Source organism: Sorex fumeus, unplaced genomic scaffold, assembly GCF_029834395.1.
Source record: "Sorex fumeus unplaced genomic scaffold, SorFum_2.1 ptg000055l, whole genome shotgun sequence".
Classification (NCBI taxonomy): Eukaryota; Metazoa; Chordata; class Mammalia; order Eulipotyphla; family Soricidae; genus Sorex; species Sorex fumeus.
The window spans coordinates 10234735-10261886 of NW_026606112.1; positions in this window are offsets into that span (position 1 = coordinate 10234735).

Here is a 27152-nt window from a genome sequence, read left to right on the forward strand (position 1 = left end):
AGTCCCAGATGGGGTAGGTGCCGCATCCCGCCATCTCCAGATGGAACCCCAGTGACCAGCCTCTACAAGCATAGCTCGAGTATGCGGGAACCAGGACATCTTCGTATATACAAAGTGATCAATGGAAAGTAAATCATCCAATGTTTCTCCCGGAAAATCAGGCTTAACTCTTATAGAAACCACAACACCCAATAGGAGAGAGAGAACAAAACGGAATGCCCTGCCACAGAGAAAGGGTGGGTTGGGGGGGTGGGGGTGGGAAGGATACTGGGATCCGCAGTGGTGGGAAATGGTCACTGGTAGAGGGATAGGTATTCAAAATAAATAAATAAATAAATTTTAAAAATTAGGGAAAGAAAAAAATAACATACAAAAAAAATAAAATTAAGGTTTGGAAGAAAAAAAATACATGTACATGAACTTACAAAGCATACTGAAAGGATGGTTTTCATATGTGAATGTCATATACCAGATTCATACTACGTAAGATAAAATTTATATGATCATATAACTAGATGTAATTAAAGTACTTGACAAGATCCAAGACCTATTCATGATTTAAAAAAAAAACTCAATAAGATCGAAGTTGAAGGAAATTTCTAAGCATAGATAAAGTTACTTAACATAAACTCACAGCAAACATTATACTTAGTGTGAAACACTGAAGTACTTTCCTCTAATATCAAGTACAAAATAAGGTTGCCCACACTCACCCCTACTATTGTATTAATATTTTCAACAAATATATTGCATTTTTATATTATTTTTCAAATAATTTTACAAGAATACCACTACCTTACATCAGTGAAAGACTTTCCTTCAATTTATGAGCTTATACACTGGTGATTGGTTATTTGAGTAAATGTTGAGTTTTACAGAAGATGTTGCTGTAAAAGTCCTCAAATAAATTTAATTACACAAATTAAGATTTATGAAATGTAGTAGAAACTGCAGGTTGACTTTAAGTTGACCTTGTGATAGCACAGGTAGAACTTTTCTCTTGCACGCGGCCGACATCGCCCACCAGGGTTTGATTCCTCTGCCCTTCTCAGAGAGCTCCGGCAAGCTACAGAGAGTATCTCACCTACACGGCAAAGACTTGCAAGCTACCTGTTACATATTCAATGTGCCAAACACAATAATAACAAGTCTCACAATGGAGATGTTACTGGGCCTGCTTGAGCAAGTCAATGAACAATGGGAGGACAGTGCTACAGTGCTACAATAGAAACTGGTATGCATTATATGGTCCTTTTCTATTGGGAATTATATTTCTCATTTATTATTATGTGAAAATTTCTATAAAAGCTTACAAAAATTGATACAAATGTCAATATATAATTTCTTTGGGTGACACATAGATGAAGAAAGTAGTTGAGTATCTGTGAATAGGAGTGTGGCATGATAAAACTGCTCAAAATTGTCATGCTAAACTTAATAGTGAAGAAAAGTTCATGTTCATTCTGCACAGTTGTGGTAGTCCTTAAGTTCTCTGTATTATTTGGCGGGGAATTTTAATTAGTTCTTCACCACTTGAGCTCCCCATTGTTTTGTTGGCATGTCTTTAATCCATAGTATGAAATTCCTCAAGAATGAATTACAAAGGATAGCATGTAAGTATACATGTACAGAGAGAGACATGAGTAGAAATGGAAGAGAAGACCTGAAACAAAAACTTCTATTTTAGAGAATAATTTCAAAAATTGACATGTCATGACTTCTGCCATATTCTTCTTGGTCACATAAATTGTTGCAAGTTGGGGAAATACTGCAAAGGGTACTTACTAGGGGACATGAATAACTGGAGAAACTTTATAAAAATAATCAAAATATAAAGAAAATTTAAAAATTGCAGCACCTTTAAAATCTATATAGTTAATCTATGATTATCCTACCAACCGAAGACCTCTAGCACCAGCCACCACCGTGCTGAGACCACTCTCCGCACACCTGAAGGTACCGGCAGAGGGACAAAGCCGCGTGGGTTCTGGGGCTGAGATCTCCAAGCCTACTCGGATTGGAGTCGAGCATCCTCCACCCAGATCCTCCAAATTCCAGTAGGCAGGGGTTACACCCACCAACTGGCCCCCTGGCGCCGTGTAATCCCATCAGCGTCCAAGACTCAGAGACTATAAAAACCAGCTCCCGGAGGAGAACAGTGCAGTCTCCTGCCCCCGCGCCTCGCTATTCCTTGCCGGGGCCCCTTGGAGGGGAGCGGGTTGAGCTTTCCTCCCCGCCCTGACCAGGGCCCCGGCAGCCGAAGACCTCCAGGACCAGCCACCACCATGCTGAGACCAGTCTCCGCACACCTGAAGGTACCGGCAGAGGGACAAAGCCGCGTGGGTTCTGAGGCTGAGATCTCCAAGCCTACTCGGATTGGAGTTGAGCATCCTCCACCCAGATCCTCCAAATTCCAGTAGGCAGGGGTTACACCCACCAACTGGCCCCCTGGTGCCGTGTAATCCCATCAGCGTCCAAGACTCAGAGACTATAAAAACCAGCTCCCGGAGGAGAACAGTGCAGTCTCCTGCCCCCGCGCCTCGCTATTCCTCGCCGGGGCCCCTTGGAGGGGAGCGGGTTGAGCTTTCCTCCCCGCCCTGACCAGGGCCCCGGCAGCCGAAGACCTCCAGGACCAGCCACCACCATGCTGAGACCACTCTCCGCACACCTGAAGGTACCGGCAGAGGGACAAAGCCACGTCGGTTCCAGGGCTGAGATCTCCAAGCCTACTCGTATTGGAGTCGAGCATCCTCCACCCAGATCCTCCAAATTCCAGTAGGCGGGGTCACACTATAAAAACAAGCTCCCGGAACCTTGCGGCCGCATTTGCGGTCGCGCGACATCTTATTATAACATCTCATTCCTACTTTGACAAACTGGCAGGCTACCGAATGTAGCCTGCCCACACGGCAGAGTCTGGCAAACTCCCCGTGGCGTACCCAATATGCCAAATACCAGTAACAATGATGGGTCTCATTCTCCTAAAGAGCCTTGAATATAATCTCAGGGCTAGGATGAAAGAGACGTTACTGGGGCCTGCTCCAGGCAATCGATGAATAACAGGATGATTTGTGATTTGTGATTTGTGAATCTATGATAGTTTAGATTGAACAATAATGAGATACACAGAGAAGAAATGGAAGTTGTTTCTTTTCCAAAAAGCTTACACAGAGTACAAAAAAATCTCAAATCACTCCATTGGTTATTTATTGATTTCCTTTGGAAAGACAAGGACAGTCTAGCTAGGTTTTTGCTATCATTTGTATAGTTGGTCAGAAATTATTCTTATGGCACTAGACTCATCCACCAGGAGCAGGAAAATTGTTTAATTTTGAAGGTTTAATTTTCAGTGTGTTCATGTCATAATATTACTATTTATACCTAAAGTAAGTTTCTATTTCTTGACTTGAAAGGCTTTAAAACACTATTAAAAAGGAGCCTCCAATCAGGGATGTGGAGAACTGATTAATAATTTTGCAATTTTTATTCTCCCAAGGTTTATGAACTCCAATCCATGTATTCTAGTAATAATGTAAAAGTCTTGACCATTTTATTTGGGTGTGGAATATATTCTTACACAGGAAAGACAAACCAATCACTAAATATGCAGCAATTTAATTCAAAAAATAATTTAAAGGATCAGGAGTTGAACTGGTTAAAAAAGAAAAAGTTTACAGAAAACAGAAACATCTAAAACAGACATAAATTCCTAATAGACTTACTACAAACAACTGAAATTTGATACATTCAGGAACTCCTAATAAGAAAGACACCAGGAAACTCACAGAATCTATTCAAGATAAAGAGGGAAGCTTTCTCTCTCTCTCCTTCCTTCCTTCCTTCCTTCCTTCCTTCCTTCCTTCCTTCCTTCCTTCCTTCCTTCCTCCCTCCCTCCCTCTCTCCTTTCCTCCTTTCCTGCCTGCCTCTCTCCCTCCCTCCCATTCTTCCTTCCTCCCTTTCTCCCTCACTCTCTTTCTTTTATTTGTGGGGGCTACACTTTCTGAGTCTCAGAGCTTACTATTTGTGCTCAAGGATTGTTTCTGGCAATTCTCAGGCTCTTATACGGTGCTGAAATGGAATCTAGGTAGGCCACATTGAATGCAAGAGCCAGACCTTCAGTACTGTCTCTCCAGGTGCCATGAAGAGGGAAACTTCTACCAGCCATCAGATTTCCATCATTCAAGGGGTTCCTTTTGAGGTCTGATACTACTGGCTCATTAATATATAGGTTCCTCCTGTGCAAATCTCAGCAAGTTAAAAAAAATTTCCCAGGACAGAAAATGTAATATGCACAGATTAAAACAAGCTAGTTTACTCTACCAATTCCTGGAGGAAAATATGAAGCTAAAATTATTTGGAGTACAAAATAATCTTGAACAGTAATTGAACATAACTATCATACTTTGTTCAGTAAAACAATCACAAAATATGCCACATGTGTTATTTCATTTTACCACCATTACTACTATCAGAAAAAAACTAAAGTAAATTGCTTAAATCCACAGAGTGAGTTAATGGAAGTAAAAAGGATTTAAAGATACATTTTTCTCATGCTAAAATCTATACTTTTATGATACTTTATTTTAATTTACTTTTGGGAAGAGTGTAGAAGCCACATTCAGTTATGCTCAGGGGCTACTCCAGGCTCTGTGCTCAGGGATCACTCTGGTCAGTACCCAAGGGACTATATATATATATATATATATATATATATATATACATATATATATAGTGCTGGAATCAAACTGGATTCAGTTACATGCAACACTAGCACCCTTCTCCTTCACAGTACAGGTACTGTGTCTCTGGCCCTCACCTAAGTACTAATTTAACCATTATATAGCACATTTACATTTTAAATATAAATGATTTAAAATTATTTTTATAAAATTTTTGTAGATGTGTTGGTTCCTTTATTTTCAAGCCATATAGATAGTCTGACTTACTAGACAAAAATGGGGATTTTAGGTTCTTTTTCATTATTTTACAATGGGAGGACAATGATACAGTGCTACAATGGTATATGATACATATTTTCTAAAGCACTTAATTCAATAAAAATTGTGGGTTTGATTATAGAGCTTATATCATACAGCACGGGAGAGGCTCATTTAATGCAAAAATGATATATACTGAATTCAAATTAATTTTCTATACATAATGAAGTTTGCTGGCACTGTTTTCTCTCAGATTATTTAACCTCGGTATCCTCAGGCAGGCAGATAGAAAAATAAAATAATGGAGAATATTTTAAGAAATTGTGGAGATACTCCATTTCAATGAAGATTTTATTTTTGTGATTGTAGAAGTTCTGAAATGGCTGGTTTATTCACCAATTCTTCAATTAGATCTCCCATTAATATCTTATGTGTTTACACCTTTTTTAAAATGGGAAATGATTAATACACTGATAGCTGTAATTTATTATAGACTATAAAATGTCTTTTGCATTCTCAAGGCAAGAAATGCCTCTCCCCAAATAGTTTCTGTTTTTATTTTATTATAATTCAAAAATTATTTGTTTATGATAACTTCATTAACCTTACAATAGAATGAAAAGAAATTCATATTCTTCAGTTATATGACAGGTCAGAAAATTTCTGAAGAAGCTATTAAGTGTGTTATATGCTGTTTCCAGGAATGGACAAAAGAGGTCAAGTAGAGAAACTCACTATGTTTTATTGCTTTCTCATAAAGAGTGTATATAGCACTCATAAACTATATAGTGGGGAAGTAAGTTATTTACTCTGAGAACATCAGCTCTGAAACCACTTATATACCACTAAAGGATTTGCATACAGTGAAAAAAAAAAGAGAAACTGTAAATTACAGTCCTATGCATCCATTTATGTTATCTGTTTGAATATAGAGTATTTGGATTCTAAGACTGTAGCCACACACTTAAAATATCTACCAGAACATTTCTTGGGAATCATTGCTGAAAGAACTAACATTTGTCAAGTAATCATGTTTTTGGTTCTCGAAACAATTTATATAGATTTTCTTCTTTCTTTTCTTTTACTTTCTTTCTATTTGAGTTGTGGGTTTGGGGTCACACCTAATGATGCTCAGGGGTTACCCCTGGCTCTGCACTCAGGAATTACACCTGGTGATCCTTAGGTGACAATATGGGATGCCGAGATTCAAACCCAGTCAGCTGTGGGCAAGGCAACCCACCCTATCCACTATACTAATGTTCTGACTCCAGGATTTTATAGAAATTTTAGGGTAATAAGGAATTAATTATCAGGAAATTTACTTTCATTTGGTGGCTTTTTAAATATTCATTAGATACTTACTACCATGTTCCATAAAGAATCTATGAAGCAGCACCTAGGGAAGAAACAAGAATTTTTGTGACAGGGAAACAAAGTGTGGATTAGGTGACTCATCCCTATAACATTTAATAATGCTCTATAAAAAGTCCCTCACTCTTGAAAAGTGTTCTGAGAGGAAAAACTGCTACTTTGATAACTATATTGTCTCTTCACTGAGAAGTAAAATGCCAATCATTATTTGTACCTTTTAAAAAAACCACTAAATGTTATTATGTCTTGGAACATTTTATAAAAGGTAGGGAAGAAACTATTTTTTAAATAACTTTTGAAATTCTACTCTTTTTGCAAAACATATTTAAGTTCACAAAATGCGTTCACCTGCAATGCATCATTCTCATGGTAAACACCATTTTAACATGTAAGTGTAATTATCACAAATATTTAAAAAATGAAAAAGTAGAGATTCAGAAAGCAAAGAATATAACTTTTCCAAAGTTACAGGACGAGGGAAAGGAAAACTATAAAGTGAAATTAATTTACTTTATCCTGTGAATTGTTTAATTGGAAATTCTCATAGTTCCCTATTAGTCATAAACTCTATGGTGGGTTAATAAGTTATTTATTCTGAAAACATCAGCTGTTATATCATTGGCGTTACAATAAGATGTACATGCCCTCTCCCTCCATAGTCTGTCATATCATTAGAGATGAGAAGGCCGTTTTGTATTTTCCACCTACTCAGTTGATGAAACACTTCACGTTTTGTTGTCACAAAATGTCTTTGTCCTTTTGGGTGACCAAAATTGGTGGGATCTATGCAAATTTAAAACTGTACCTCTAAGATTTTACAGTATTTAAGGCCAATCTTAAATCAATACAAAAAGATTGTTTTTTCTTTAACAGGCAGAAGTTCTTAATTTGATCTAGTCACTTTTGCTCAACTTTGTTTTCATTTAACTGGTCAATGGCATTGAATCACTGTAGATATCATTAGACTCAATATCATGAAGGGTCCTGCCTGATTTTTCCCCAGCATACTATTTAGTTTTAGACTATTCTTTTTTATATGAATGGAGAAGATAAAAGGGACAAATCCTGAGCTCTTCATTTTTTGAAAACTCCTCTTTTGTAAAACCACTGAATAATTCCCACTTCTATAATAATTCTCCCTCTAGGAATCAGCTTGGATCCTATTTCCTTGGGTACATACGTTTTGTTCAGATAAAATTCCCTTTGAACAAATTTTTCTTGCCAAATACTGCCTAATTCTTATTTCTGTCCTAAGACACTACAAGATCCCCTTTTACATCCTTCCAAAAATATCTCTTTAGGACCAGGGAGATAGTACAGGGGTTAAGGACTTACCTTACATTGGATAGACCCTGGAAAGAACCCCAGCAAAAAGATGCATCCCAAGCATTTCCAGGAATGATCCCTGATCAAAGAGACAGGAGTAAAGACTGAACGTGTATTTAAAATTCCCCTATTATAAAATATTAAAATATTAAAAACTTCATAAAAGAAAATTTTCCTGGAAGTTAGTAGTTCCTGCACTATATTTGGTATTATAATCCTCTCTGCTTCAATGTACAATGTTCAATGCATAATAAATATACACATTATTATAATAAAATTTATGAAAATATATAATGTGATTTGTAATAAATTTATTATAAAATTTAATGCATAATAAACATATTACTATGCATTATGTTCATATAAAATAAATATAACTTATATTATTATGAAAATATACCTTAATTTGATTTTTAATGCAAGACAGTGTATAGGTTTTTCTTTATATCAGAAAAAATCTCATTTATTTCAGTATAAATCTGATAGTACATGGTGTTTTGTGCTGCAAAATGAAATGATTCTGTTATTAATATATTTCTCAAGAATAAAAAATTTGATGCATTTTAAAAGTAGGAATAATCATAGTGAATTTGTACTTTATCAGCATATATATATACACACACATTTGTAAGGTTATTAACAAATAAAGCATTCCTTCTGCACTTATAATTTTCTTTCTTCCAACATGGAAAGAGTTATGGTGTTTCTATTCCAAATAACTAAATAAGTATAGAGCAATTTCACAGAGAAAAAGTGATAATTCCTTTATTCTTTATATCTTTGGTTTCTTAAAAAATCAATGCTTAAAATAGTTCATTTGCTTATTAATTTTTAAAAGATCAAACTGGGATTTGGTCTTAAATATGCAATAAAGGCAAATAGATAAGAAACTTTAGGGTGGCCAAAGTCAATATCTGAGTGTGTATCACTTAAGAAAGGTTAAATGCCCATCCCCAGAGCCCTTGTGAGTATTTTAATATAGAAAGTGGCCTTCAATATTTCAAGACAAGATGTGTCTTTTGGTTAGAGGCTACCTTATTCTGGCAAAATTAATCAGATATGGAAAGAAATTCAAGATAGATAACATCAAAGAAAAGGTTTTTAATGCAACAAGTTCATTCAGTATGCCTAAGAGGGATGCATAGCTTCGTGAGTCACTATATATGTGTATAAAAATATAGATTTAAAGCCAATTTTTAAATTTACATATTCTTTGGGACATTTTCGATGGAACTTCCTCATTCTCTATACTGTGATATCCTATTTCCTTTCTTCCTTATAGGGAAAAATATCAAATGTCAATACATAAAAGGTCTCTTGAGCCTATTTCAAAACTGCATTTACTGGAAAAATATTCTATATATATAAATATAAATAAATATATAAACAAATATAAATATATAAATAAATATATATAAATATATATATTTATATATATAAAGAAATTTGGTTCTGTGCCCTGAGTGATAATATTGCAGGTAGAGTTTTCCTTACACACACAATCCAAGTCCAACCCCTAGCTCTCCCTATGACCCCAGAATCTTACGAGGAGTGAATTCTTGATTATTCAGTTAGCAGTATTCTTTGAGCACTTCTGAGTTTGGCCAAACATCCCTCCCCCTTCCAAACTGGTTTATTGTTGACAGGAAATTGCATTTTGCCTGTCCAATCATTTTATTTGGTTTCACTTCCTTTGGTTTGCAGATACTGTGTACCTTTTCCATTGCTTATCCCAGTGTTTTCAAAATTCAAGTGTGGAAAAAAAAAGTTTAGTAGTGACACATGTAAAGTATATTTATTTTAAACTTTTTCCCCCAAATACAAATGCTCAGAAACCAAAATGTCCAATCCAGTTTTTCTTTTATATTTCAAGCACGTTTAAAATGTCATATAATTTCATATAACTAAATATCACTGGAAAACTGTGTAAACTCATAATAAATCCTATTGCAGTTGGAAACTAAAATTAGCTCAAAGAAAGTGTTTGGAAAATTGGGGAAAATAGCATTTTTTCATCCTATCAACAATTCTCTTTAAAATAAAATCACTCTAATTTTTCTAGGAAAGTAGAAAATTCTTATTACATAAATTTAATCAATGTGCTCCTATTAGTTGTGCCAAAGAGAATTTCAAAACAAAATAACAGGATTCCAAAAGAAACAAACAAAACCCCAAATCAAAAACTACACTTTATTATTAGACTAAGTCACTGTTCTAATTATACAGTAGAAACTTATTATGTTAAGTGAGGTCAAGTACAAAAAACTTTTGGATCCACCTAGGTAGTTCAATTAACCCAGTATCAGAGAAAATTATTCTCCTTAGTAAATGCGTTAAAATTTCTAAAGGATATTCTAATATTATTCTCAGGAGTGCTGTCAAAGCCTCTTTACACATACTATACCACCTCAGGAGACTAGAGTTTTTTTTTTGACTCAATGTTTTGCTTTTTTTATTTTCACACTCCAATTCACTAACTCAAATTATTTTCCAGCCATTCTATTTAATTTCATTGTTTTCTATCTCTAAAATTCCAATTACCTTCTGCTCTTATATCAGTAATAATTACATCCACTTGCAACATTGCAATATCATGCAGTGATTGTATTGATTAATTATTCTCCTAATATGATATTTTGTAGATAAGAATAAGGCATCTAATCTATTTCTCTACAGGCTAAAATGTACTAAAGTTATAATTTATGTCTAGGACTAACTAAAAATCACCAGAATGTAGCTGATGCCATGGTTCATCCCACATAAAAGTTATTCAATACATAATTTGTAATGAATGGATAAATCGCACTCTTTTGTGCTTTAAACAGGCTTTTACTGAAAAAGCAACGCATGCATCTTCATAAAAAAAATAACCAATAAAATGCACTTCCATTTGGTAGTAATATATTTTGCAAAAATGTTTGTATAATTATGTGTATATTGCTTACATGCAAAGGTAAAATAAAGTAGCAAATTTTCTTGAAAATTTTTATATTTTGTTATATATTACACTTTATAGATCACGATCATGATGGCGATCATCCTGTTGTTCGTCAATTGCCTCAAGCAGGCACCAGTAACGTCTCCTTCGTCCTAGCCCTGAGATTTTAAAAAGTGCCATGTTCAAGGCTCTTTCAGGGTTAGGAGAATGAGACCCATCATTGTTACTGGTATTTGGCATATTGGCTACACAACGGGGAGTTTGCCAGACTGTGGGCATGTTAAATTCGGTTGCCTGCCAGGTTATCCGAAGTAAGAATGAGATAATAAGATGCCGTGGCCGCTAATGCAGTCATGTGCTTCCGGGAGCTGGGTTATATAGTCTCTGGGTCTTGGCCTTGATGAGATTACAGGGCTCTGGGGGCCAGTTGGTGGGTGTGACACCTGCCTACTGGAATTTGGAGGATCTGTGTGGAGGATGCTCAGCCCCGATCCAAGCACGCTTGGAGATCTCAGTCCCGGGACCCGCATGCCTTTGTTCCTCTGTCGGTACCTTCATGTGTGTGGAGAGTGGTTTCAGCATGGTTGTGGCTGGTTCTGGAGGTCTTCGGCTTCTGGAGCTCTGCTGGGGCAGATGTGTAGGTGTATCATGCATGGCTTTATCTTTCTACAACTATTTTATTCATATCATATGTTGTGTTATTAATAAACAGTTTCACTTGATCACTTGACATCCTGTTACTCATCGATTTGCTCAAGTGGGTGCCAGTAATGTCTCAATTTGTCACTGCCGCATGCTAGTGTAGCTCCATGGCTTCTACTTGCTCCAGGAACACGAACAGTCTCACCCCGATCATTCAGGGTCTTGACAAAGTCTGACCATCTCATGGGTGGGCGACCCTTATGATCTTTTGATGTTCCGTGGAATCTAGTTGGTAATGGCTTTAGTCCAGCGGTTGCGTCCAAACCACATTATGTGTCAAGCCCATCTGATTTTCAACGACTTGGCAAACGAGACGTGTGTCCCTGATTCTTGATCGTCGACAGAGGTCGGAATTCCGGATTCTTTCTCTCACTTGCGTGAAGCGTGATACTCCAAGCATAGCTCTTTTGATTCCTCTTTGGGAGACCCGAATAGCATTCTCATCCTGTTTTTGTAGGGCCCAGGTCTCTGAGGCATGTGGTAATGCAGGGAGAACATTTATAAAACAGTTTATTCCACATAATTTCAAGTATAGTAGAGAACAATAATATTATAAGATATAGGTTTGAGAAGAGACCGTGTAAATTGGAGACATTTAAGTCATAATCTGAAGGAAATGAAATACCAAGACAAAAATCTAACAAAATAATAAAACAGTAGAAAAACTCCAAGTTCTTAGTCTCCCAAACATTAAACTATTTTGTCTGAGAAGGATCTACCTAAACAATGTGATCTTTATAAGTTTTCTCCAGGGGAAAAAAAAATGGATGCATTCTAGAAAACCACCCTGAACGCGCCCGATCTCGTCTGATCATTTTTTTTAGAGAATGATAACTCAAAAATAAATATATTCATTGACTTTGAAATAGCATTTAAAAAGAAAATGATATCTCCGTAGGGGGGTAGTACTCAGGGCTTATTCCTGGCTCTGCACTTAGGGACCATCACTGGGGCTCCAGGGAACTACATGTGGGTTCCGAGATCAAACCCTGTTTTGCTGCATACAAAGCAATCAACTAACCCCTTTACTATTTTTCTGGATCCAGTGTTTTAAAAACCTCTGTGCAAATAATATGAGGTACTAGTCTATCCCATTAAGTTGAACTTCATTTTTTTTTCTATTATTGAATTTCAGTGTATGCATAGCATATAACCTTTTTAGATTGGTTTCTCTTAAAACAGTATGCATTTAAATTCCCTTCAGTCTTTATGGCACTATGGTTAGCTTGCTGGGCTCTCCGAGAGGAGTGGAGGAATCGAACTCCGGTCAGTCATGTTGACCGCTTGCAAGGCAAACGCCCTACACGCTGTGCTATCACTCCAGCCCATATAACTATATATGTGTGCATATGTGTGTATACAGACATGTATATGCATATATATCATTTCTATGAATATAGATATATACATACATCTATACATATATACAGATGGGGAAAGGATAAAAGTTTATTTCATGATTTTTAGGCATAGCTTATTAAAACCATCGGTGAAACACAAAACTTTTATTTACCATTTAATGTAATGTGTGATAAAATCTCTGTAAGATAAGTTCAATATATCACTGTCACTGTCCTCCCATTGTTAATTGATTTGCTCGAGTGGGCCCAGTAATGTCTCCATTGTGAGACTTTGTTGTTACTGTGTTTGGCATATCGAATACACCACGGGGAGCTTGCCAGGCTTTGCCGTGAGGGCAAGATACTCTCGGTAGCTTGCCGGGCTCTCTGAGAGGGGCGGAGGAATCAAACTCAGGTCAGTGATGTTGGCTGCATGCACAGCAAACGCCCTACCCGCTGTGCTATCACTCCAACCCAAGTTCAATATATATACATATATAATAAAATATATATATTTTTTTTTTAAGAAAATGCTCACTGTGTCCATGACTATCTATATCAACTGCCCCTGACTTGCAATTCAGGGCAAAATTTTTCTCTAATAGGAGGCTAAAACTTAATTTTATCTATGATTTTCTTCATATGCAATTATTAAAATAAAAATTCAGAATACAAATGTTCTTTTTTCTCCCAAGTTTAAATATTTTCAAGAGCTGGAAAGTGACCACAAATCCAATGGCTTACTCCTTGTCATTCTTACAGCATGCTCTCCATCACCATCCACTATCTGACATAGTGTTGTTTTCAATACCCAAAATATCTTCACTCTTAGAACTAACAATGTGTACTTCTTTCATTTAATATTCTTCACATACTCCTACAGGTCAAGAATATTTTATCAAACACAACTCTATTTGCCTTCTTTCTTCCATCTCAATGAATTACATCATTCTGCAGATGATTTGGTAACAAAAATTTAAAATAATGACCTTATGATATTGTCCTTAGGAACTAGAAAATAATTAATTTCTATTACATGAAATAATTAGAATGATAAATGAGTGATTACTGAGGACAATAACCTTCATTTCAGATCCTGACTCATCTCTTCTTAGATAGTAGATTTATCTCAGTTAAAGAAAAGAAAACAAAATTAAATGATTATCTTAGTACTCATTTATTATGACTTCAAAAATAAAATATGTAATTGTGTCCCTTTCTAGGTATCAAAATCTTGCTAATCACAACTGGAAAAAGAAGAATGATAACCTATATTGTACAAAATAAAATTATTTGAAAAATCTGTCTGTTTTCTAATCTGTGTTTTCAGTTCAGCAGCAGAAAATGTAAGTCCTTTGTCACCACTAGTTTCTGTCACCGAAGATAATAGCAATGCTTGGTTAATGGTTCAAGGAAAATAAAATGAACCCTGCAAGTTCTCTGTTTTATTTATTCTCTTATGGTATTTTATAGCAGCAATTTCATTCATGGCACTATTTATCATTAAGTAATATACCAAAAGTGATTTGACAGAGTTTGAAATAATGAGAAAATATAAATATAATATTTTAGGTGTTTTAACTTCAAATTTAGAATTGGAAAGACTGTTAAAGCATCTTAAGGTGGGATTTATAGGAGCTATTGACTCAAGCAAACAAATTGGAAAGCTTTAGAGATTGAAAAAAATCTCAACTGCCCTTTTGAGCAGGTTAAATTCATATACATATTGTTCAATTTGGTTAATATTATAGAAATTAAATATATTTACTAAATTGTATAAAATGTTGGTGCTATACTCTGCCATAATTAACTTGAGGGGACGGAAATCAGAGAGAGATATATGCACCAAGTGTACTCAAGGCATACTCCTGAGTCTGTGGTTAGCGATAAGTTCTGGTGGGCTTGGGTAACAATATGGAATGCCAGGGATCAAATCTGGGGCAAAAACATGCAAGGTAAGTGCCCTGCGGACTGTATTCTCCTTGAAGCCCCAAATAAATGTGCAATGTTTATCTCTTCTCATTAGAGACAGAAATATCCAAGGATACTGTATAGTTGAATAAGAAAACACTTCAACTGGCTTCACTCTGGGCTGCTGTGTCCACATCTAACATTGCTTTATGCTGTTGTCACAGCATTAAACAGCATAAGATGTCATTATGATTACCGAAATGCAATGAAATATGAGTTAGCTATTTATGGTTATATATGGGACAAAAGCTGGAGCGATAGCACAGCAGTAAGGGCGGTTGCCTTGCACGTGGCCAATCCTGTTCTATTCCTCTGTCCCTCTCGGAGAGCCCAGCAAGCTACTGAGAGCATCCTGCCCGCATGGAAGAGCCTGGCAAACACCCCTATATGCCCCAAACAGTAACAACAATAATCACAATGGAGACATTACTGGTGCCCCTCAAGCAAATTGATGAACAATGGGAGGACAGTGCTACAGTGCTATTGGACTCAAAATTTACGTACTCGTATATGATCAAATGTATAACTACATATGATGTGCTTATAATTACATGCAATATATACACTTTTAATTTATTTTTTCTTTTCTTACTTATTTTAGGTTAAAGCACTGTGGTTTACATGGTTATTCTTAGTTGGGTTTTAGACATAAAATGTTGCAGCTCAGATCCCACCACCAGTGTCAACTTCCTTCCACCAACATTCCCAGGTTCCCTCCAGTATTTTCCCCCCACCTCTACTTCCTGAACCTCTTGATAGGCATTTTTATAAATTTGATTGTTAAAGTTTGGGCTTCTTAATTTCAGGGTTGCTGATTCTGATTTGGGTATTTAGCTCTATCATTCATCAACACCAACTTTATACCTGGTTTCCCTGGCCCCCATTTCTTCTCATCATCTACTCTCCCTTTCCTCTCACTTACTCTTTCTTTCCTTCTCCTCTCTATACTCAGGCCAAAGTGGATCAGTGCAACCCCTCTTTGAAACATCTCATTCCCTCGTCTGTTTATTCTAAACACCACATATACTGATATCATCTTGTGGATTAGTCTTCTAACATGGTATCTTCCTATTCCATCTATGTTTCTGCAAATATCAGGGTTTCATTATTCCTTGCAGATTTGTAGTATTCCATTGTATATACATACTTTTAGAAGAAGTACATTAGGTTTAATCAGACTGAACATGTTAACTGTTCTCTATTTGTGATTATATCCCAATTGTGTTTCTTTGAAACTCTGAGTTCTTAGTTCCTATAGAGGACCTATATAAAAATCTTAAAGGAAAGAATTGAAAGATATAACACATTGAGAACACAGTAGAAAAGGATATGAGTCCCTCTCTAAATAGTGTATCCTAATAAAAGCCCAAACAAAAATCAGTTTTAACTGGTACCGTTAGCAACGGTGCACACTAATTGAAGCCCCAAATCCCTACATCTAAATGCGTGTCCTCCATATGATTTCCTCATTTCTCCATATGGGTGTTCCTGTTACAGTTCAGGAACACATCTGAAAATCCTAGTTTGTTCTTGGGTCTTCTGGATAAATGGCTCATAATTCTCACATGTCTTTACAAAATTATTTAGCCCTGTTTTCTAATAAATACATTATTTATGGAAATTAAAAATACATGAAAATGGGAATAGCATTTGGCTTTAAATTTTCTAGATGGAAATCAAGCTTCAAGTTCTATTCCAAGTAGAGGGTGAGTAAAGGTTTGCTGTAGACTGGGACCATCTACATTGATGGTTGGGCTTATTCCTGACTCTGCTCCCAAGCATAGCTGTAAGTGGACTTGTGGAAATATATAAAGTTCTGGAGTCAAACCTTGGTGGTTGCATGGAAGGCGGGTACCATACCTACTATACAATCATTCTGGCTGAGACACTTAGACTCTTGTCTCTAACTGTACTGTAAATCAACTTGACTCAAGAAATAAAAACACATACATATATATTTATGTTTATATATTTATAAATATTTATAAATGAAAACATATATATATTTGAGAGAGTGCATACTTACTTCATAAATTGTTGGCTTATATTCATTGTTACCTTACTCATGAGTCTTTTGCAAAGTGGGATTCAGAGGACAGTTTTTCACAGTTCTAAGTTCCATATTCAAACCTAGAAGCAAAACACAGATCTATTTAAAAGATTGCAGAGAAGAATTTGAATGCATATCCATAAAGATCATCAGATTACATATTGAATTCTGAACCAAATCCACTAACTAGATTAAGGGAGGGCAAAATGGGGAGACTTAAGTTATTAAAGTTTTCTAATGGGGGCATGAGAGCATGGAAGTCAAAAATAATAATGTTTATAATAAACTATAGTAGGGTATGATATACAGGCAAAAGATTTATGCAATAAGAAGAGAAACCAGAGTATACTGGAGTGATAGCACAGCAGGTAGGGCTTTTGCCTTGCATGCGGCTGACCCAGCCAACCCAGGTTCGATTCTTCCACCCCAATCGGAGAGCCTGGCAAGCTACCACAAGTATCTCACCCACACGGCAAAGCCTGGCAAGCTACTCGTGACATATTCAATATGCCAAACACAGTAACAAGTGTCACAATGGAGACGTTACTGGGCCCACTCCAGCATATTGATGAACAACAGGAGGGCAGTGACAGGGTATGATGCTTTTGTGGCAATTTTATAGCATTATCTTTGGTTTGTTCATAATATATATTTCTTAATAACTACATAGGTATGTTCATATGTGTTAAGAAATTTATATGACAAGTTCTTCAGAAAAGAATGTTGAATACATAGATAAGGTAGATAAATGTAAGTAAGTTCAGATACATGTCGTTCCTATATAAATGCATAATTGTTCTACCAAAGTCTATATTTCCTTTTTTTAAATGTAGCAATACTGCTATTTATTCAGCCTTTGATTAAGCTGATTGAATTGGGCATGAATTCCACATTACTTTTTTTTTTTTGAATCACCATGAGATAGTTACAAAGCTTCCATATTGAAGATTCAGCCATACAATGATCGAACACCCATGCCTCCAACAGTGCACTCTTTCTACCTCCAGTGTTCCTAGTAAATCCCCCACCATCCCAGTTCTCACCCTGCCTCTACGGCAATCAATTTCCCCAATACTCTCTCTGCTTTTGTGCATTATGTTTTGCTTGAATTTTTCCACCACCATTCAAGTCTGTCTGCCAGGGGTAGATGCTAGACCATTTATTGTGCTTTGCTCATTTTGAATATCTTTGGTGCTGTGGCCAAGCACCTCTGAATCCCAGATTATAAATGGTTCAATTCTAGAGACATTTCTGTAGGGTACTAATCCATTTTGGGATCGAATTGGGCATCTCTGGACCAGGGCTATTGGTGTGCTAAGATGGCGCCAGGAGGCACATTGTGGGGGTGACAGTCAGGCCGATGGGCAAGCAGGGAGCAGAGCAGGGACATCCTTTAACCTCTGCTGCCATGCAGCATGGGGATTTAGTCCCGGAACCCACTTATCTGGGTCTTGCTTGAGGAAGCTCTTGGTCACTAGGATTCCATCTGAAGTAGGCAGGGAGAGCACATGCACTCCAACTGGGATGCTCCAGTAAAACTGGCTCGGTATGGGGCTTGGAGACACATTGTGGGCATTGACAGCCAGACTTACAAGCGGGTGGGGAACTATGGAAGAACAGCATATGAAGCATGTATATTTAGTCCTGGAATCCACATACCTGAGCCTTGCTCTTGGTAAGCTCTTGGTCACCAGGACTCCATCTGGAGTAGGTGGGGAGACTGCACTTGCTCCATCTGGGGTGCCCCAGTGAAATTGGCTCAGTATGGGGCCCAGAGAGATCTCTAGTTCTATAGTGTCTTCCAGGACTCACTGCTGTATCTCTGGCTTTTGATCTCTTTTGAGATTTATTTATGGGTCTCTGAAGAATGACCACTAATAAAGTTTACAGGGTAGTGCTGGAGTTGGTTCGTGGGGGTAACTGCCAGTGCTTCCATGTTTATTGGGAAGTGGGTGGAAACATCCCACCCCAACTCTGCAAAAGCCTGGTGATTTCAGTCACAAAACCCTCATACCCGAATTTTAAGCAGATTATATCTTGGTGAGGTTCGTCCTGAGACAGTGGAGTCTGGCCTGGGGTATGGTGGTGATTTTGGATTGTGGAAGCAAGCGGACACCAGGGGCTCTGCCTGGGCAGACACAGACCAACCTGCCCCCCTGCCCCGATTTACCCCAGTCTGTTCTGCCATGGGTCTGCGCTTAACAGTGGCTTTGGTCTCATTCAAGATTTATTTATGGGTCTCTGAGATAAGGCCAAAAAATGAGCTTGTACAGCTGAGCTGGAGGTGGTTTGTGGGCATGGCTCCCACATACCTGACTTCTGGTCATTTAAATTTCTTGGTAAACTTGGTCCCAAGTTGTTGGGGTCCAGGCAAAAGGCACAGCAGCAATTTTGGGGTGTCAGGAAGCCTGAAGGCACCATCAGACTGACGCACTCACCCTGCAGGTACAGGTTGAATTGGTGGCATCATACCCCCGAGTCTAAATTTCCTTAACCGCATTCTCCTAGTTCAAAATTCTTATAAAGTAACATTATGTTAACTGCTAATATTTTCCTCCAATGACTACAGAAGCATGAAAAGTTCTAAACATATTACAAAAAATAAAATATGACAAAACTCTTAGCGGTATTTTCATCAATTGTTATACATGTTTATGCATATAAATGTATTCCATACACTATATAGAAAGTGTTTCTTTAAAAATTCCATACAAATTTCAAATATACTAGAATTGAAATTTTAAGCTGTACTATGCTAGTATTTCATTTTTAAATCCCCAGTTCAATGAGAGCATGGGTATGTTTTCAAGTGTTTAATGTTTTCAGAAAGATGACTTCCTATATTATAAAATATATACTTATGAAAATTAGCAGATGCTTTTGGAATGTGTTCATTATATGTGACATCCAGCAAATTTTAAGAAGTTTTGGTATTCTAACTTTGACAAGGTCAGATTTATTGATTGATTCGAATTCTTTAAGTGAAGCCAAATTTAAATTTCTCCCTATGTTTTTAGAATTGATTTAAAACAATAGAGTGTAGTGCTGGCATAGGTATAGTGCTTTAACATGGCCAGAATAATAAAAAAATGATGATATATTTTACTTATACTTTATAAAACATGATTAAATGGATTAAGTAGTTCTATAATTAAAGTTTCATTATTGGCCAAACATATAAAATGCAACATTGAAAAAACAAAGAGGGTGAGAAAAAAATTGTTATGAAAACAAATGGATTGTCTCTACAGAACTTTTCTGGGGTTGGAGCAAGGGAAGGGGATTAGGTGGGGTAACCTGGAAACGCTGGTGGAGGGATGTTGAAACTGATGGCAGTCTCAGTGATGGAACATTGTATATCAAAAACCCAATTATGAATGACACAGTTCTTTAACTAATTACAAAAACTAAATTAAAAGAACATTGAGATTACATGGTGTTTTGCAAAAATGTTATTTCATTTATGAAAATTTCCATTAGGTATATATCTAAATACACATACATCAGCTACTTCACATATGTGAATAGTGCAATGATAAATAATAATAAGGAAATATGTCAGCAACATGCTCAAGAGTTTATAAAAAAAACTAAGGGCATTGCCTCATAGCATGCAGGAGATCAGCCTTTGAAATTCTCAGTTGACAATTAGCTTGAGAGCACAGAAATGAACTTCAGGATTGAGAGTAAAATCAGATGACTGGTAAAGAATACATGATAAAAGAGGATCTATTTGACAAGATTGTCGAAGCCTTGGGAAATCATTAACCAATTCTCCATAGAAAATCATACTAATTTTAAAATAAAAACAACAAATAAAGTCAGTACTAATTTAGCTCAGGTAAATTTTCTTATAATGTACCTTTCTCATTGCTGTGAATTTCAGAAGTTAAAGTACTTTTGTGTCATATTCAATAAAAATCCCAGAGATGAAACCCTTTAAAGTTTTGAAAAACTTTTCAATATATGCTTACATAATCAACCAAAATAAAGGACAGCTGATGCAATCAACAGCTGTGGATTGATCATCTGGGATAATAAAAGACTATATTTATAGGAATGTGTCATTTTTTAATTCATGTAATGGTCTCATATTCTTAGCACTTATATCTAAAATTTAGAAATTTGATTTAAAAAATAAAATTTAGACATTTTAGTTGATTGTAAATGAATAAAATGACAAAATAAATAATATGACATAAGATAAATTTTTATAGCCAAACTTATACAGCTAAACTTATACTTTTTATAAGCTAAAGTTATAAATTAAACTATAAGTCAATTTCTAAGATAAGGAAAATGTTTTAAAATTTTAATTTCTCTAGAACAATTTTGGTTGGAGTATCAACTTGTTCCTAATAAACACAACTGTCTTCTCCGCATATGAAGCAGGGTGACAGACACTGGTGTGTGTAAGACCCGAGTTTGCAAAGCAGCCTAGAAGCAAAACCTCCCAACAAGGTGTATCTGGGCAAAGCTGGCAAGAACAGGGTATCAGCCAGCATTGGGTGTTCGGCCTTGAGCCTCACTCCACTTCCTACTCACATGAGCCCTAGACAAGAAACTGTCAATCAATGCTTAACAAGTTATCCTTACTGCAGCATCCAGCACTGACTGGGATTTGACCTGAGCATAGCAGAGAAGGATTGGTGATAGGTCAATAATCCTGAACTTCATATGATTGGACTTTCTTGTAAACCGAGACCCTCTATAAAATATGTATGTATTTGACAATAAAGTGAACAGGCATCAGCTGCTCCCGGAGGGTGTTTCTCCACGCACCCGTTGTCCTTTGCCCCACATCTGTCTGGACGTGGTGCGCAAGGTGCCTAAGCATCATTGGAGAGAAAACTGTTCCCCAACAATCTCTATTATTGCCATGATTTTACAAGGTTTTTTTTTTTGCCACAAGAAGAATCATCTAACAGATGTCTCAGATTATTTTTCGTTGTTTATATACTGTAATATAATTCTATGATCACTATTATTTATTTTAATTATTTGTTATCTAACTGAAAGCACATTTCACCAAACGCTTCCCATCCATTATCTACCAAATGCTTCCCATCCATTATCCACCAAATCCGATACTATTTGTTTTGAAGGAGTTTACTTGTTTTTCACAATCTTTCACTTTTATTCATGATGTAAAGAAGCTCCATCCTGAAGAAGTGTCAAAATATTTGTTTTTTTCATTAATCTGTTATTAGATTACTGACACAGATTAAACATTGAATACAAATCACAAAATAAGTGACAAAACAATAATCTACTTTTCTCTAATCCCACAGATTTTTAATACACCTGTTTATACTTTCATAGTTATCTATCTATATATGTGCAACTGATTCAAATGACTTTTATTACCACTTAAGATGAGATATTTAGGATGTAAAATTGTTTTTCCTTTTACTTTATTGTGTAATAAAAAATTATATTAATTTAAGATGGAACTAAGTTCATTTATATATTGTAAGTTGAGCTATTAATTGATGAAAAACATGAGCTTATTTATTGTTCTTTGAAGAAAAAGAAACGTTTTCTGTCAATAACAGAATCCCTGCAGTATTAGACTTCTGGTACTGTTTGTTTCGGGGGCTTGTTATCTTTTTTGGAGTTTTTTGGTCATGTTCAGCAATGACCAGAACTAAGTCCTGGCTATGTGCATAGGGATCACTTCAGGGGGTGCTCTGGGAAGCATATGAGGTGTCAGGGATCTAACCAAGGCTGACGATATACAAAGCAAGCTCCTTATTTACTGCTGTACTATTACTCCAGCCCTGGTGTTAAGATTTTGATAGATAAAATAGTCAACAAATTCACCATTTCTTTTTTTTTGTTTATTGACATTAAGTGGTTATAATTTTCTTTAAATATTTGAATATTTAAATTCACAGCATTATCTTTAGTGCTAATTAAGTACTTACAGTGTAAAGATTGCTGTGAACTGAATATATGTATAATAAATTCACAACAAATAAACACTTTTACTCCTTTAATTCATTTGTCTTGAGATGCAAATGGAAATCACACATTTAATAACATCCTGACTTCTTAGAAGTGCAAGAAAATAGAGTTAGAGTTTATAAGCACATTCTCTTTAGAATTTATTTCACATGCACTGAAAATGAAGTCACCCTTATTTACAAATTTTGATGTGCAAATATGAAACAAAATAATGTGATAAAGGTTTGACTTTGGAGTAAATGGAAACACATGAATGAACTAAAACTTCCTTGGTGACACTGTAAGTGAAGTAAACTAAACTCATCAATAGGATGGCATTAAGATTTTCATGACAATATAATCAGAGCAAATAGTGACAAAGCAATAGTGGCAATGGAATTAAACAACAAAAATAATAACCCACCGAAGGAAGAAGTGTATGCTATATAAGCATATAATAGTGTTTTATAATCTCTTTATCCCAATTATGTTCTCTAAAACCTATAAACTTTAACACAAAGATAAATGATATTCATGTTTAAATTTGATTTAAAAATGCAGACATTTTGTTCAGTATCTGGCCTTCTTTGTTCTGAGTATAAGAAAAGAATGGAAAGCAGATCACTTAGATCACTTAGATCAGGAATATGACTTAAAAACATGATTTTCCTATAGGAGATCTAAGTCTCAGTAGCCCAAGTTCCTCTGAGCACTGCTCTTCTCAGTCTATATAAATATTCCTTCATATTGTATATATATATATATATATATATATATACACACACACATATACTTTTGGAAGAATTTAACAAGAGATTCAAAAGGTTTTATCTGACAAATTATATAAGAATTACGCATCAATATACAGGCAAAATGGTAGAGAAAAAATAACAATCCAATTTGAGTATGTTTTATATGTTTCATATATATTATATATGTATACATTTCATGTGATTAATAACTTTACAAGGGCTTTACAGTACAAATACTTATATTGGTCTGACTGCTTATATTTTTGCTAATATGATTTCTTGTTTTTTCAGTCTTTGGTCTAAACATCCAGTGATGAATTCTGCCTTCAATTTTGCATCTACCAACTAAGCAGCTCATATTTATGATGCTGTTCTTTCTTTTTATAATGACATATCATCATGTTTCAAATAATTAAATTTAATCAAAATACTTGCTTTTACCATTATTAATGCATATGTTTATATGTCTACTCATTATGCATTCATATATTTATATATCTTCTCATAAATCATATGGAATTCAGAGTTAATTGTCTTCTTTTTAAGGGCATAAAATTACTTATCAAATATTTTGCATGTGTCTTCATAGTGCTGGTCTTCACAGTGTCAGAATAAATTTAAATTCCCACTAGGAGGGCTCAGTGTTCCTTTTCTGATAACCACACAAATATATATTATTTTTATATTTTTATGATGACCATTCTAACGGGTGTCAGTAGATAAATCATTGTGATTTTTATTATCATTTACTTGATAATTTGTGATCTCAAATATCTTTTTATGTAGCTATTGAATTTTTGTAAGTTTTCTTTGGGAAAATGTCCATTTGTCTGTTTTTACTAAATTTAAATCTTATTTTTATGTTGAAAATAAATTATTAGTTGTTTGTCTATTAGACTTTAAAAGTCTGTGTGGCACGAAACAAGAGAACCTAGAAGAAATGGATAAATTCCTGGATTCCTATAATCTCCCAAGGCTGAATCAAGAAATCTAGAGTACCTGAATAGACCTATTAATATTAAGGAAATTGAAACTGTAATCAAAATCTTGCCAAAATCAAAAGCCCAGGTCCAGATGGAATCACTGCTGAATTTTTCCAGACATTTAAAGAGGACCTATTGCTAGTTCTTCTCAATCATTTCTAGGAAATTGAAGAAACAGAAACTATCCCAAACAGTTTCTATGAAACCCGTATCTTTCTAAGATCAAAAGGAAACAAAGACACCAAAAGAAAAAATCTACCAGCTGATATCCCCGATGAACACGGTTGTGAAGATTCTCAACATGATACTAGCAAATAGACTTCAACAACTCCTCAAAATGATCATAAACTATGACCATGTGGGATTCATCTCAGGAATGCAAGGATGGTTTAGCATTCACAAATCAATCAACATAATCATTCATAAGGTAAGGTAAGGTAAAGGCCCTCCCGTTGATCGTCGATTTGCTCGAGCGGGCCCAGTAACGTCTCCATTGGAGACTTTGCTGTTACTGTGTCTGGCATATGAATACTCTCGGTAGCTTGCCGGGCTCTCCGAGAGGGGCGGAGGAATCGAACTCGGGTCGGCCATGTTGGCCGCTTGTAAGGCGAACGCCCTACCCGCTGTGCTATCGCTCCAGCCCTAAAGAAAAGATAAAAAACATATGATCATATCAACAGATACAGAGAAGGCATTTGACAACATCCTGCACCTGTTTATGATGAAAACCCTCCCCAACACAGGGATAGAGGGGACTTTCCTCAATATACTTAAAGCCATGTACCACAAGAATATGGCAAGAATCAACATCAATGGGGGAAAAATTGAGAGCCTTTCCTCTAAAATCAGGGACGAGAAAAGGATGCCCACTCTCTGCACTGCTATTCAATATAGTACTGGAAGTACTTGCAATAGTGGTTAGGCAAGAAAAAGATATTAAGTGCATTCAGGTAGGAAAGGAAGAAAAGAAGCTCTCACTATTCGCAGTTGATATGTTACTATAATTAGACAACCCTAAAACCTCTACCAAGAAAACTCCTAGAAACAATAGACTTGCATAGTAAAGTTGCAGGCTATAAAATCAATACCCAAAAGTCCAAGGTGGTGGTGGAAAATGGGCACTGGTGGAGGGATGGTTATTTGATCATTGTATGACCGAAACCCAAGCACAAAGATTTGTAAATCTACAACTGTACCCCATGGTGCTTCACTAATAAAAAAAAAAAAGAAAATAGATAAATCAAGCTAGAAATGTTTAAGTTAAAAATATACCAGTTCTTTTCCTCCTCCCTTCATTCACTTTGCTGGGTACATGCGTCAAAGGCAAGCCGGAGGACCTAAACATGATGACTTCTCAGTTTAGGAGAGCCACGGAGGTCCAGAGTAGATCAGAGTGAGATTCGAGTGGGATGTCATTACAAAGCAGGGTGAGAGGAGCATTGAAGTATGAGAAGGACAGCCTGGATTAAGGTATTAGAATCTGAGTTTTTCCACAGAAATCTAGCCCAAGTTTAAATTTGCATGATTAAGTAGAGTCAAGAAGCTGCTGATGTAAATGGCTACTAATAATGTGTCAAAGCAGAATGAAGGTCATGCGTGGAGAATAGAGTCCAGGCATGGGGTGATTCAATGTTGAATGTCAGCGTCTGGCCGTTGATGGGTTTACATGGCAGTTGGTGGGTGTAACTGTCTAGCTACTGGAAGGCCCAGTCCTGAACCGAGCAGGCTTGGAGATCTCAGCCCCGGGTCCCACACACCTGGGTTCCTCTGCTGGTTCCTTCATGCATGAGGCTCATCCAAATGTGTGGAAAGTGGTCTCAGCATGGCTTTGGCTGGGTCCTGGAGGTCTTCAGCTGTCGCACCCTGGTAGGACAGTCAGGCTTGGGCATAGGAAACTCTGCTTTGTTCTCTTCCGGGCGCTTGGTGTTATAGTCAAGATCCTGGCCATTGATGAAGTTACATCAAAAAATGCGGCAGTAAAATGATCAGAAACTTTCTCAAAGAAGAAATCTGAATGGCTAAAAGGCACATGAGAAAATTCTCTACATCATTAATCTTCAGGGAGACACAGATCAAAACCACAATGAGATATCATTTCACACCACAGAGACTGTCTTAAATTCAAAAGAACAAAATCAACTGGTGTTGGCATAGATGTGGCAAGAAAGGGACCCTCCTTCAATGCTGGTGGGAATGCCGACTGGTTCAGCCCGACTGGTTCAGGAAAACAGTATGGACGATTCTCAAAAAAAATTAGATATCGAGCTCTCATTTGACCCAGAAATACCACTCCTGGGAATATATCCCAGAGAGGCAAAAAAGTACAGTTGAAATGGCATCTGCACTTCTATGGTCATTGCTACACTATTCACAATAGCCAAAATCTGGAAAAAAAAAAACCTAGTGCCCGAGAACAGATGACCGTTCCAGAAACTTTGGTACATCTACATAATGAAGTACTATGCAGTCATTAGAAAAGATGAAGTCATGAAATTTACGTACAAGTGGTACTACATGGGAAGTATCATGCTAAGTGAAATGTGTCAGAAAGAGGGGGACAGACACAGAATTATTGCATTCATCTGGGGAGTATAAAGTAACAAAATAGGAGACTAACACCCAAGAATATCCCAGATAAGTACCAGGAGGTTCACTCCTTGGCTTGGATTCCAGGCATACATGCTAGTGGAAAAGGCAGCTCAGATAGAGAAAGGAGCACCAAGTAAAGGGTGTTGGGAGGATCCTCCCAGTATGGGAAATGAATGCTGAAAGTGGATTATAGACCAGACATGATTGTCACTCAATACCTCTTTTGCAAACCACAGCAACCAAAAGG